The following is a 9,728-nucleotide window of genomic DNA, read 5'->3' as shown; positions in this document are numbered from 1 at the left end:
AAAGTAAACAGTTTTTGTTGTTGTTTCCATTTACTTTTTCATATTACTACGTTACTGCCTGATCCCAGAATGCTTTCTTCCCTCTTTCCAGCCCCACTCTCATGCGTCTTTTCCTTATCCGTCCTTCTTCTCAGAGAATGGGAGGCCCCTAAGGGTGTTTTTTAAAGCAGGCTGAATTCACTTCATTAAAAAAAAAAAAAGCCCTATGTTATAGCCACAGCTGGAGTTTGGTCTTCTGAACAGAGACTCTGATGTGGGTTTTCACAAGATGATCATTGAATTTCTGATAAGTCTACTTGGTGAATACAGGCTCTTCCCAGAGATCATGTCAAGTAGCTGTAGGTCATGGAGATGGCATCAAATGGTGCCTTGATAGCGTTGCCCAGGGTGGCAGTGCAGTACCTGGCTGATGTGTAGCATTCATCAATATCAGCCATCATCAGTAGCTTCTTGGGCACAGAAATAGAGACGATACCAGTGCCTCTGTGGGCAGAGATATGATGCACCAAAACAAAGCCACAGAGGCCTATCACCTTGCATGGAACAGTGTGTGACTTGCCAATCTTACTCCTCCAGTAGCCTCACCTCGCAGGGACAATGGAAAGCTTGACTAAGATGATGGCCCCTTGGATGCCAGTGGCTACCTTCCTGGAACACTCACTATCAAGACCAATGTGACCACTTCCCATAGACAAGCTTAGGGAATACAGAAGAGAAAGTCTTGGTAGTTCCATGGTAAGGAGAATTAAGCTGGCAGAGAACATTTAGTTACAGGAACCAACTATTGATGAACAATTATTTAAAGAAAATAATTGATGAGGAGAGATCGAAGAACAGAGGAGAAAAGAAACATTGAGGCCCAGGCATTGAAGTGCTAAACTGAAAGATCTTCTATCCCAGGAGAATCTTATTTTTTTTTTAATCCATCTTGGTCCAACCCCTGTACTTTATTTAAAGTGAAGCCATTTTTGTTCATCACAGATTACATCATGATTTTTCATCTTTAAGTATCAATAGAGTATTTAAAAGTCAGCAGAGCAAGAAAAATCTAACAAGGAAATACAAAAAGTTTTGCATCTAAGAAATGATCAGCATGACTTGACCAGTGTCAAACCAGCAGGTGTGCTATCCATCTTTCTCCAAACCTGAGCTAACTGCCAAAGGGTCCTCTATTGTAAAATATATGCAAATCATGACCTTCCGAGCCCACTTTCTGTTGCTCTCAAGGCAGATTCCAAAGAAACTTTTAATTTATTATAAGAACAAGTTTTACTTTTCTACAACTAACACTAGCTAACCCAGGTACTGTTATGTCAAAATCCTAACTGTCTTTTCAAGCAGTCTCTGCCTGGTTGATCCCAATAGTCAGAGACAAAAACTCTCATTGTCTCATACCTTTTCTCGGATGCCTTTTTTCAATATTCTCTGTGGAAAAAAAAAAAGTTTTCCAGTGTAAACTTCAGTAAGCTTGAACTCATAGTCAAAGTGAGAAATAGAAAGAAAGGCAGTTTTAGGAAAAAAGCAGCTTTTAGGCAAAATTATTCGATACGTAGACACGTACCATAGATAATATTTAATGACAGTGCTGATCAACTGGAAAACTTTGGAACTTTGTCACGTAAAGCCTCAACAGCTGTTGTGAATGTCTAAAGATCATGCTGGCCAGTTGGAGATTTTTGTAACTTTGTTAAGCAAAACATCTATGACTTTTCCTCATATCTCTTACAAGTATTGTAGTTCCCAACGGCAAGAAAAATATTGAGCCTGGTCTGCTGGCCAGCCTGTTTCTACTTCTGCATGGCATGATCTTTAGGAACTCATCCTTTAGAGATGCGTCCAGGAAAAAGTCAATAATCTTTGATTCCTTAATGGGCAGCAAGACCTGGTAGATCTCCTCCAAGGACTTGACCTTCATGTCCTTAACCAGTCAGGCCAGCTTGGTGATGGGGATCCACTTCTTGTCTTCAGCTTTACCTCCATGAGCTCTGCAGCCTCGGCCATGGCCACAGCCCCTACAACCACTGCTGAATCCTCTGTGGAAGCCAGTGATGGCCTTCTAATGCTGGGACTCTGGGCCATCCTGCTGCACTAGCATCATCTACCATTTGGTGTTTTCCTGAGGAAGAAAAAGCTAATGGTGTTTTTTTGTTTGTTTATTGTGTTTTTTAACTTGTATTTTATCAGACACCTAGCATGATTGTCAAAAATAATCTTAGGGATACTTGTGAATGAGTAACAGCATGCTATCACAAAAAATTATTATACACTGAAATTTATAAATTTCTTTACACACACACACACACACACACACACACACACTAATATGGTTAATGTAAAAATAAGTAAATAAATAGATAAATACCTTCCAGTATTAAATGGCTCAGTAAGAAAGGTGTCTAAAAGCAATATAGCATGCAATAGCAACAAAGGCTCCAATTTGTAAGTGTGCAGGTGTATGTCAAGGAACTGAAATGAAATGAATGGTTTTTCATGCTTCTCACAAACAACTACAGAGAAGAGCACTAGCACACAGAGTAGACAGAACTATGGTCTAAGAGGGCCGGGGTCTACCAGAGCTGGGCACAGAACTTGGCAATGTCTATATCAAACTGGTTCCTAAAATATAAAAATGGAAGACTGAAGAAGTCATGTGCTTATTTTATTGTTTTAGTGATCAGCTTAGAACAGAGTTAGATTTAGAATGGATACTTATATCACATAACTTATTTAAATGTATCAATGCTCAGGCCAAGTTTGTTGGTTATTTCACAGCTGCAGTACTTAACCATCATTCCTAGGTCAAATAAATAACAATGAGTTATACAAGCAGAAATCTTAGTCCCTATCTCTTTGGCTGTCTCTCTCATTCTAAATTCAGTACTTAGGAAATCATAAGACAGTAGCTCCTGATTCTCAATAATGTATAGGGAGTTTCATTAATCCTTTGATCGATGGACACAACAAAGCCATACCATGCAATAGACCTCATTTGAGAGGTTTATTGGGAGAAGGGATATACAGAGGCTGCCTCTGAGCAAGGGTTTTAGGAGAAAGAGAAGAGTGAGAGGACGCACTGCCTTTTTATGAGGGGATATTGCACATGTGCAAAACGAGGATGTGCTACATCTGGTGAGAGTGGAAATGTGTCACATCTTGGCAGCCGGTTATGACACATTTTGCTGTCACTAGCCTACCAATGGTATGCTTAGGGGTGGGGTTTTCCAACAGTTTCTTTTGTGCATATGTGACTGTGCATGTCTGTGTGTACATGTGAATATGTGTGGCATATGTGACATGCGTAACGTGGCATTTGTTTTATTTCCCACCCACGCCATGAAGTGATAAAGAAAGATGAAAGGGAAGTGTAGGATGTCTACATTTAAGCGTCAGACCTGAACGTAGGCTTGGAAGCATCTGAGCTCTGTTTGGTTATATTTGTAACATATTAGTAAAAACATACACAATCCATAAGATAATAGAAAAAATAGAGAAATGTGGTACAGAAGATAAGAGTCACAGGCCTTAAAGATTTAGATAAATACAGCTTATGAGCATATATCCTAAGAATAAGTACAGAGGCAGAAATAAGAACCTTCTGCTTGTGGTTAGGAGATAGGAATGAGAGAAACTGGAAAACCCTGAAATAATATTTTTATTTGCCTTATCTTGAGAAATAACAGAGGTTAGATATTTGAAGATTGGATTGTACAGTTTCTTAAATGTCGGTGATTAGCAATCAAATGGTATATTAAAAAGTACAACAACCTCAGTGATTTAAAACTGTGACCACTTATTATAATAGTTTTTGTAGGTCAGAAGTTCATGCCTGGCTTAGCTGGGTTCTCTGTGTAGTATTACACTGGATAAAATCAAGTTTTTAGCTGAGGCTGCTATTTAGTTGTTGAAATCGGGTGCTTCTCCCAACCTCATTCAACTTGTTAGTGGGATTTATCATCTTGTGGTGGGATGATTGAAATCTCATTTTCTTGCCAACTATCTATGGGAGAGGTGCTTATCATTTTGAAGGATTTCATTTACATAACCTCTGAAGGCATTGGAATTTATTGTTTCTTAGCAGTATTCAGCAGAGGTTTTCTCTGATACTTCTCTTTTACTGATTGTATCAAATAATGCCAAATCTACAAAAGAGTCTCACTTTGATTAACTTAAAATCAATTGCCACATGGATGCAATAACAATTGGTATACTAATCCCAAAGATGGGAGGAGAAAGGCCATTGACCCAAATCCTCATGGGCAAATTAATTAAAGCAAGCAATTAATTACAGAAAGTTTTTTATTTCTATATGGGACTGCCTCCCACCAATGTGGGGTTTGAGATGTCAGCACTGGATGTGAGAAAGACAAGGTTTTTGTAACTTAAGGGTAGGGGGTTTCTAAATAAGGAGTTTAGCAGACAAAATAGGCCAGATTACAGGAGCAGAAATAAGCATAACAATTAGAGCAAACTTCTAAAACAAAGACATAATTTCAAGTTGATCTTAACAACAGGTAGCCATAATAATGTATTCATAACAATCTTTTGAAACAAAGGTTGGGTTACAAGATGGTTATTAACATTTTTGAGACAAACACATGATTGTCATTTCTGGAAAAGGTAGTACAGAACTATTTGTAGTTAAGGTTATAGATGAGCCACAACCCTTGGGTTGAGAAACAAAGGTTTAATTATAAACAAAAATGAACCTAGTTTGTCTTTACTATAAGATGGCTTTAAACCTAAGATGGAGGAAGTCTGCTTCTTCAGATAAAAAAATGTACCAGTAATTTGAGGTAGAGTGGGGAGAGAGATATAGGAGAAAGAATGAAATGTAAGGGAGAAATTTTATAATTATAATATATCTCAAAGATTAACAGAAAATCAAATGATCAATAACAATTCTGAAAGCCAGCTCATATTAGAGTTGTGGGTGTTTACCATTGTCAAAGAAAGAATTATAGAGATTACATATGCTACATGTTACAAATCTTTAGTGTAATAGCTAGACAGAGAAAATAGGTCATTGGATTTGGCAGACATTTAGGTCCTTACCTGGTAAGCCATCTTTTGGTTCCCCCTCAAAGCTTTCAGAGGCTAAAAAATTCACCAGTGTGCAAGAATATATTTATCACCCTTCAGAACTTCCACCCATCTACCATCTTTGGCAACAAACAATTTCTATTGCTAAGTTACAATATAGCTAGTATGCTAAGCAAGAAAAAAAAATGCTATGTCCCATAGTGTTGCAGGATATACATACTGATAAGAATTGTGAAAATATTAGTGAATAAAGAATAAGGAATTCAAAACTTATGTAAGGAAAAAAGATTTTGATGTGAGATCATTCTCCTGTGACATCTGCTTTCACTACACTGATGAGAAAACAGTAAGTAGAGTCAGAAGATGGCTTGTGGAAACTTAAAGGAAGTGACTGGTAGTACATGGTAAAACAGATGTAATAACATGTGGTAGATACTGATGGACTTTACAAATGCATCAGAGAAGTACTATATACATAAAGTAAATAAAATACATAAGGTTTAAAAGTTACAAATTATATACCTCATCTTACCCAAAGCCCACTTAATTCACTCAAATCATGATAGGATATGTTTGAGTAAAAGGCAGTAGCATTGGTGATGATAGGTAGTACTGGTTTTAGAAATGTGATTAGAGACATCAGTGAGAATAACAGAAGCTAGTGGAAGAGTCTAACCATCTGAAGTGAAGCACTGTAGTTCTTATAATGAGGTCAGACTGTAAGGCAGAGGTATTGACTTGCAAAAGGCTACAGATGTAGTCACAAAATCACACAATCTCTAGGTCCAACACGGAAGGCTAGACAACAATTAATTAGTCAGCATATAGAAATATATATGTATATACAAATATATACGGTATTTAGCATTCCTAATACTATAAAAATATCAAGTATAGATAACTTGATATACCAATAAAATTTATAACATCTTGTCATTTAAATTTAAGTAAATGTTCAGGGTTGGACCTTAAAGTCTGCAGGAAAAGTAAAATAATCATATGAATAAGATTCTAACATTATATCAAATATATATGGTAACAATTTTCCTTGACTTTCTGTCAAAGGATTTATTGTGAATTACTTAATAATTGTAATTCTGGAGAAAAATATAGGCGATAATTTTGAAGGGAGCTGTTAAATTTTTTTCCTGATTCCTTTCAAAGTGGGGGTCTTTGGGGCTTTGTTGTAAATGAAGCATGCTCAAGCTTCAACTTTTAATGGGTTTAATTCTTGGACATTTTTCTATTTAAATTTGTAAATTATTAGTGGACAAAATCATCAAAGTGGCTGCTGGCATGTAGGATGTAGATATTAGAACCTAATGAAACTACAATCAAGACAGTAATTTTATAAAAAATTACTACTGAAGTTTTGAATGATATATGGAAATAACAATAATTATTTTATTCTTTAAAACTCAAAGGATATAAAATATAAATATAAATCTAATTTAATTTTTCACTGTTGCCTTTAGGTTATAGTAGATGCTCTGAGTAAATGCTGTTTTCTGATCTAAATAATGGGATTTTCTATTCGACTGCCAAGTAAAACAACCATGGTGGGAAATCCTTTAACAGAAATGATATACCTTATCACATACTTTAAATGGAACATGACTGAATTCTGTTAATATATTCAAAGTACTGTCCAATTTTTCCTTGATCCTGAGACCTAAATATATAGTAAAAATATAGTTTAAGGTATATAGGTGACACTGTGGAGATGAACATAAAATGTGAATTATTTTAATACATCTAATATACATACTCATATGTGCATGGTCATTATCCATAAGGAAAACAGTATGACTCATTGAAATAATGTTCCACATGTCTATGCATAGCAGAATGAATATAACAGAGTACCATGATGACAGGAGAAAAAGATATGCATTTTCAAAACCTAGGTTCTCCCTTCGTAAGTCTCATCTAGTATTCTGATGGCAAAATTTCCAATATGTAAGTCACAGAAAGTATTACAAATTTCCCAAATGATCACAAATTCCTAAAGAGAAAAACTAGTATTGCATAGGATATGGGTTATACTGAAGCAATTCTACCTCAGAAAGAGAATTTTATTATCACTGAAATAAATTTATATTGGGGATAAGAATTTATTTTCCTTTTCTTATGATATATCAGTGGTTAAGGAGATTTGTTCTGGGATTCAAAGGATAGGTCAATAAAACAGAAGATGAACCAAGAAATAATGACACTAACTGATATTATGAAGGAAATGGATCTAACATAGATCTAGAGAACTTTTCACACAAACACAAAAGATTATACCTTCTTCTCAGCACCTCGTGCAACCTTCTCTAAAATTGACCATATAGTAAGTCACAAAGCAAGCCTCAACAGATACAAAAAGACTGAAATAATACCTTGTATCCTACCAGACCACCATGGGCTAAGGCTGGAGCTCAACAACAACAGAAATAACGAAAACCTCACACATACATGGAAACTAAACAACTTTATACTCAATGATGACTGGGTCAGGGAAGAAATAAAGAAATTAGGAACTTCCTAAAATTCAATGAAAAAGAAGGTACAACATACCCAAATTTATGGGACACATTGAAAGCAGTGCTAAGAGGAAAGTTCACACACACCACTAAGTGCCTTCATAAAGAGATTGGAAACATCTCATACAGGCAACTTAATGATACATCTGGAAGCCTTAAGGAAAAAAGCAGAAACACTCAAGAAGAGTAGATTGCTGGAAATAATCAAACTCACGGCTAAAAACAACAACAACAACAACAACAACAACAACAACAACAACAAGACAGAGAGAAACTATCCAAAACAACAAAGTCAGAAATGAAAAAGGAGACATAACTACAGACACTGAACAAATACAAAGAATCATTAGGTCTTACTTCAAAAGCTGGCTTCCATTTCCCAAAGTTCAATCAAGATCAGACAAATAAACTAAATAGTCCTCTTTCTCCTAGAAATAGAAGCAGTCATCAAAGGGCTCACAAAAAAAAAAAAAAAAAAAAAAAACAGAGAGAGATGGTTTCACTGCAGAATTCTACCAGACCTTCAAAGAAGAGCAAATACCAATACTCTTCAAACTACTCCACAAAATAGAAATGGGTGGAATGGTACCAAACTCATTCTATGATGCCACAATCACCTTGATACCTAAACCTCACAAAGACCCAACAAAGAAAGAAAATTTCAGACCAATTTCTCTCACATACATTGATGCAAAAATACTCAATAAAATGCTCACAAACTGAATACAAGAACAAATCAAAGATATCATTCACTATGACCAAGTAGGCTTCATCTCAGGCATGCGGAAATCCATCAATGTAATCCACCATGTAAACAAACTGAAAAAAAAAAAAGACCACACAATCATCTCTTTAGATGTCGAAAAAGCATTTGACAAAATCCAACACCTATTCATATTTAAAGTTTTCAAGAGATCAGGGATTCAGGGAACATACCTAAATATAATAAAGGTTCTATACAGCAAGCCAATAGCCAAAATTAAAATAAATGGAGAGAAACTCAAGGAAATTTTACTACAATTGGTGACTATACAAGGCTGCCCTCTCTCTCCATATCTCAATATAAAACTTGAAGTTCTATCTAAAGCAATAAGACAACAAAAGGAGATCAAGGAAATCCACATCAGAAAGGAGGATGTCAAATTATTGCTATTCATAGATTTTATGACAGTGTGCATAACTGTTCTCCAAAATTCCACCAGAGAAATCCTACAGCTGATAAATACCTTCAACAAAATGGCTGGATACAGAATCAACTCAAAAAAGTCAGTAGCCCTCCTGTATACAAATGACAATCATGCAGAGAAAGAAATTAGGAAACTACACCCTTCATGATAGCCACAATGAATATAAAGTATCTATGCATTACTCTAACCAAGTAAGTGAAAGACTTGTATGGAAAAAAAAAAACCACTCTTCAAGTCTCTGAAGAATGAATAATATAAAAAGATGGAAAGATCTCCCATGTTCATGGATTGGGAAAATTAACATAGTAAAAATGGCCATCTTACCAAAAGCAATTTACAGATTCAATGCAGGCCTATCAAAATACTCACACAATTTTTAAAGACCTTGAAAAATCAATTCTCAACTTCATATGGAAAAACAAACAAACAAAAAACCCAGAATAGCAAAAACAATCCTGTGCAATAAAAGATCCTCTGGAAGTATCTCCATCCCTGATCTAAAGCCGTACTATAGAGCAACAGTAATCAAAACAGCATGGTACTAGCATAACAATAGGGTAGTTGATCAATGCAATAGAATCAAAGAACCAGCAATAAATCCACACACATCTGGACACCTGACTTTTGACAAAGAAGCCAAATGTACACAATGGAAAAAGGATCTTCAACAAATAGTACTTGTGTTACTGGATGTCTACATGTAGGAAAATACAAATAGGTCTATATTCATCACTATGCACAAAACTCAAGTCCAAGTGCATTAAAGATCTCAACATAAAACCAGATACACTAAATCTGTTAGAAGGAAGATGGGTAAGAGCCTTGAACTCATTGGCACAAGAGACAACTTCCTGAACAGAATACCAACAGCCCAGGCACTAAGGTCAGCAATTAATAAATTGGACCTAATGAGGCTGATAAGTTTCTGTAAAGTAGAAGACACTGTCAACAGGACAACATGACAGCCTACAGA

General features: G+C 35.7%; 1 pseudogene; it reads right to left on the bottom strand.

The window, feature by feature from the left end:
- Positions 1–203: 203 nt before the first annotated feature.
- LOC127196128 (40S ribosomal protein S2-like) lies at positions 204–2,105 on the bottom strand (annotated as a pseudogene).
- Positions 2,106–9,728: the final 7,623 nt, after the last annotated feature.

This window comes from Acomys russatus, chromosome 12 (genome assembly GCF_903995435.1).
Source record: "Acomys russatus chromosome 12, mAcoRus1.1, whole genome shotgun sequence".
NCBI lineage: Eukaryota > Metazoa > Chordata > Mammalia > Rodentia > Muridae > Acomys > Acomys russatus.
The sequence above is the reverse complement of the archived record's forward strand: the minus strand, read 5'-3'. Positions and strand labels throughout refer to the sequence as shown.